We start from the raw sequence: 6,229 nt of genomic DNA on the forward strand, positions 1-6,229 counted from the left end.
CTGCTTTGCCAGCTTTCCCAACAAAGACTGCTGGTCCAGCCTATGCCATGCTTCAGACCATGGTGCTGGTCCTATGAACAATGGAGAAGAACTCTTGGCATCGTTTTTAGCTGAGCTTCTAGTGTTGATCCATAAAATCTAGTTTACTCACAACTTTAGCAATTATTAGAATCATCTGGTGACCTAATTAAAAGCAAAGATCCATGGGCTCCTCTCCTACATGTTTGCCTGCAGCAGGTGAGGAGTAAATATGAGGAATCTGATTTAATAGCAATCCTCAGTGAGATTTATGACTAAAAAGCTTGAGAATTATTCATATACAGAAGTATTTGTCAAAGACAGGTCTGTGGAATAGCTTTGAGAAGTATCAGCCTGAAGCTTATTAAAAATTCTTGTGCCAGAGTTGGAAGTTAAGCTCAATGGTAGAGTGCTTGCCTGGCAGGTACAAGGCCCTGAATTCAATTTCCAGCACTGCATTAAAAAAAAATCAGATACCTAGATTCTATTCCATGAAATTGTGTGAGATTTATAACTGTGGGTAATCTTGCCAGTCTGGATAATATGATATTCTCATGCCTGGGAAAGTGCCTGTCACAGTAATGAAAGAAGGAAAACCATATAAGCAAAAAGTCTACTTTAAAATTCAAGGTCAGAGATAATAATAATTGGTAGTACAAGTGGTTAAGACAAAGTAGAAATTATAAAAAGTAAACAGACTTTTCTATGCATTATAAATAAATGCACAAAACATTTTGGATTTAAACATTTAAATATGTGTTTTTATCTTTCTTTATATTAACATCATTGGTTATGGCATTTTTTTCTTCATTTTCTCAATCGAAGGATATATTTTATAGATGATTTTATCTTGCTGTTCATTTTTCAAAATAAAGTTACACTCTGAATACTAAATGATACAAAGAGCTGAAAGCAAAAATAATCTATCATCACAAAAATTGTGTCATACTTATCTGAACAAGCTTCTAAAACAAATCACCACATGACATAAGTACAAAGACTGAAGTACATCTCATTTAAAAATAGTCTACTAATGATAAATCTTAAAATAGTGGGTATTCCTATTTCAGAAGAGAAAGAAACACTGTATACTGATCAAAAGTTTTAAGAGTATACATATTTTATACCAAAAATATATGACCAAAGAGTGCCATTCAAAAATTTCCATCACTTAACTACTTATATCCCTTCAAAATGAGTATTTTATTATTCAATTAGAGATTTCTTTTCCTATAAGTAAATATAATGATTCAAAAATGAATATAGAAATCTTGCTTGTGATATAGCACACAATGCCAAAAAACCTTATTTTAAAACATAAAGACCTTGGTAAAAATGTTTCTGTTAAGAAATTTTGGGCTGGGTGCAGTGCCTTACATTTGTAATTCCAGTTACTTTGGAGGTGGAGTTAGGGGGATGGTTATTTGAGGCCAGACTACATCAAGATGACAATAATAAAAAGAATTAGAAAGACTTTATCTCAAAAAATAAACCATGATGCTGCATGTCTAATCCCAGTTACATGGAAGGTATACATGGGAGATGATGGTGTGAGGCAAATCTGAGCAAAAAGCATGAGATCTAGCTGAAAAATAACTAACACAGAAAGAGCTGACGTTGTGGCTTAAGTAGTAGAGAGCTTACCTACCAAGCATAAGACCCTGAGTTCAAACCACAACACCACAAAAACAAAAACACAATGTTTATGAAAATAAAGTCTGACTGAAGTGTGCATGTGTAAATACTAGTCTGGATTATGCAGACAGATGTGACTATTAGAGCCAAATCTTAAGCAGGGGTTTGGCTCTCAGCTTCATAGTGTGCCTGATTATATCTAATAAAAACAAGTCATGTATTGTGTAATGAATACTAAACATATCACTAAAACACTACAGTGTTAAATTCTTAGACTCAGGTATAGAAATATGTATACTTCTTCCATTAGGTCCACAATAGTGTGATTTTGTAGAAGAGTGCCTTCATTTCTACCTTCATACATTATACTCTAATCCAAATGACCAGGTTATCCACAGGTGCACCAGTTCTGGAAGGGAATTATTGTACTTTCCTCATTTACTCAAAATTAAAATAGCTAGATATGCATATTGCCAATATTCAAATAAAGTTAGCATAAGCATTATGCTACTTGAGAATACATTATGGAAAGCAACATTTTAGTGTAAAATTTTCAGAACAAAAAGGTCATCTTTTAATTAATCCTGAAAAAAACACTTTCATAGAGCATACAGCATTTTCAAAGATCTTGCATAGTTGCAAACCGACTGTCATCCCAATTTTCAAATGAGAAAATGAACATTTAGAGAAGTGTCTAGTCCAACATTAAATTCTTAGTGAGCAGAAAGGCTGAAACTTGCACTCAAATCTTCTGGCTTCAAGATTACAATATAATTTATCAGGTGAAGTGATTGTATGGTCTGTCTACAGTGAACTGCTACAGACTAACTTTTGAAAAGGAAGCATACAGACTCAGAATCCAGTTACTACATAGTCTACACAGGACTCTTATTAATTTAGTGAACTTAGGGCTTCCAGCAACCTCACAGAAGTTTAAACGCCTGAAGCCTTTTTCGCACCTTTTCATAATTTAGCCTGTTACTACACACCAGAGCTACCCAAGAAACCTTTCTCTGATGATGAATATGTTATAAATCTGCATTATCCAAAGTTGTAAATAATAGCCTCAGACCTATTAAGAATCTGGAATATGTCTAATATGACTAAGAAGCCAAATCCTCAATTTTATTTAGTTTTAATTTAATTTAAGTCACCACATATGACTTTTCTATTATAAAGTGTGGCTATAGACAATACAGTATTATAGTTTTTTGTTTTGAGACATATTTCTTATAACATACAGTATGAGAAATACAAATGTAAAAAAAAATTAAAAATAAAAGAAATAGGTGAGAATCAAAATAAGACGGCCATCTCTGTAGTGCAGAAATGAAATGAAAACATACCACTATAGCAGAACTATAACCATAGGCCAGCAAAGCTTGACATCTGCATACTGAGCAGGGAATTCCCAGTTTAGTAAATAAGAGAAAACAACTATAGAGTTGACCCATACCAGGTTGGACAGTAAGACAAATTTCATCACACTGCAGGCTTGGACAGAACTCCCCATCTGAACCAAACTTTGCCTGAGGTTGAAGTTTATATTGGACAAGGGAAGTATAAGGAAGCAAACACAGCCAAAAGGCCAGGACATAGTCCATGTTGTGAGCTGGCTTAGTGGCTAGACTTGATATGTCAGCATTTCCTTAGAATAGGATTCCTTATTTAACAAATATAAGATTTACTTCTGATCATGGATTTCTGGAGAGTTTGGGTAGAGGCAATTGTAGAACTCACAAAGAGAAAGTAAAAACTAAAACTCCCACTCAATAAAAGCCTATAAATAATGAATAGGTAGGTAAATTAGAGCATTTTTGAAAAGGTAATAAATTCACATGCATGTAAATGCAAAAATGATACCTGTTGAAATGGTTCCAGGAATCAGAGAAGGAGGGATGAAAGAGAGCAGTGGAGGGGTGAATTCAAGTGTGATATACTTGATAACATTGTAAGAACCTTTGTAAATGCCACAATGTACCCCCACCCACACAGCAATAAAAAAAATAAAGTAAATTCTCTCCAGAAAACATAAAAATACAATCTTAAAATATCCTTTAAATAAGTATACTTCCTTAGAGAGAAAAGGAAAGAGTTAACATTTATCAAAACAGAATATTATTAAATCAACTTCAAATAATCCTGCAATAATAGGTGGATTAAAAGAGCAAACAATAAATCCTAAGAAATGATAAATTCACTAAATTGAAACCTTAAATATGAGGTAAACTCCACTTTTAACTATTGTGAGGAACAAATTAGTAAATTCAAACATGTTTGTTATATTTGAATGTTACATATTCCCCAAAGGTCTATATGTTAAAAGTTTAGTCCCCAACCTGCCTGGCAATATGTGAGGCTATAAAACTTGAGGGGGTCCTTTATCTATCCTTGAGGGTGTGCTCTCCAAGAGAGTTGTTGGACCCCAGCCTCTCTCTCTTTGTCTCTTCCTGCTTGATCACATGCTTCCCACTGTGATGGCATGATGGCTGTTTCTTCACAGGCAGAAAAGGGTCAACTAATCACGGCTTGCAACTTCTGATACCATGACCCAAAATGAACCGTTACTCTTTAAAAGTTGATCATCTCAGCTATTTGTTACAGTAGTAGAAAGCTGACTAACACACTGATGTAGAATTTATCTAGAACACACATTAAAGAGATAAAATAGGAACCTTGAAAAGCAGTTCAACAATAGCACAAAAGGCTCCAGGATCCAGTAATTCCAGGAAAGAAAGAGTAAAGTAAAAACATAAAACAAAATATGTATTTTTTTAATTCAGTAAGCATAAACAAATAAAATTTAACCAGATTCTTGCTTCAATAAACATATATCAAAAATTACATGAAATGCTTAATAGAAAGAGGTTGATCAGGATTCTCCAGGAACATAATAACCAGCAACCTAGCAATAAATACTGTAACAAATATGGGATTATAGGCAATGATTATCAATAAAAAGAAAATTCTTGTATTGAAACTACAAAGGACCACTAGAAAGACACAATAATAATTTACATGTAGTCCATAAAAGCATTGCCTCAAAATATAAAGTAATTAACTACAGAATTATAAGAATGTATACAATTCAAAATTATAATTGGGGTTATAAGTATATTCTTTTGAGGTGGGAATGTAACTCAAAGAACAGCACTTGCCTTGCACTACAGAAAAAAATAAAAGAAAAACTTTTAAATAGATTAGGATGTAAAATAAATACAGATGTCAGAGCAGATTTAAAGAACACAATAAACTCAATTGTATAGAAATTGCATAGACATAAAGTGAGAGTTCCACTTCCAACAAATAATCTTTTTAAGCTTTCGTATTTTCAATTCATAGCTATACTGATAGCTGATTTGTATTCACTTATAAATAATCAAGGAGAAGGCTCTCACTTGATTCTTTTTCTTATTCATCCCAACATAAAAACTGTGTGGACAGTTTTCTATAGACACTGATAATTTTAATTTTCTGCTATTAAAAACTAGTGACATCTAAACATTCGCAGAAATCTGTTTCTATTTTGAAGATATGGAGGAGGGAAGAATGTGGAAATTGCCTTCGCAAAGAGTGAGCTACTACCGCAAAATCCTTAGTTTGAAATGTCAGTAACATTTCGTTCCCATTCTAACTTCCGTTCTAAAAAAGTAAAGAGCAAAGGTCAGTTGTGACAGTGAGAAATACCCATCCTCTTCTACCAATCTACATCCTTATCCCAATGGTATTCAGATTTTTACTTCAGTATATGACTGAATAAAAGAGAATACATTGCCAAAGTAACCAAGACTTTTCAGGATCACCTAAACCTATGTTTAAAGACTCATTATGATGTAGGTTATGGTACCCTTGACACTGATAAATTGGTACTTGATAATTTTTTTTTCACAAAGATGAGAGCTTATCTTGAAGATATAATTTGTCTATAACTACACATTAGACTGGAACTGATATAAATTTTCATTGCACTGTTCAAGTATTGTACCTTTCACAACTTACTCTTGTAAAAGCAAAAGACACATAACTACATGTGGTCTCATCACTGTGTTGTTTAATTTATTTCCTCTTACAAGCATAATTGCACTATAAAGTTAATTGACAGTGATATAAAAGATCTCTCTGAAGCTTGCTGTCTTCTTAGCTTTCCTTTTTTCTTATCACTCTGGTACAGAAGAATGCACATATATCTGAAACTGACCTTTTCATTATATTCATAATAAAATATTTTACCAATCAGTGCATACAAATCTTCTAATGAGATTTTCATTTTAATCATATTGAGTTCCCAATCAATGACAGGACAGTTGACTGTGAGCAAATAATGGCATTCAAAATTATCTGAAAAACGTTACTCAACAGTATGCAATTACAGTGCAATTAGCAGAGCAATACTGGGCAGTAACTATGTGTTACTGAATTTTCATCTAAACTTGGGTTGCCTTGCTGCCTACTCTATTTTTCTGTATGTAGCGGTCTTATGGTTAAACCTCAGTGTGTATTTTGCTTTCTCATAAATTCCCTTACTCCATGCTTTGCTAACATGTCAAAACCTTGGAAGATTATGTTAAAAAAAATC

The sequence above is a fragment of the Castor canadensis genome, chromosome 6 (genome assembly GCF_047511655.1).
Source record: "Castor canadensis chromosome 6, mCasCan1.hap1v2, whole genome shotgun sequence".
NCBI lineage: Eukaryota > Metazoa > Chordata > Mammalia > Rodentia > Castoridae > Castor > Castor canadensis.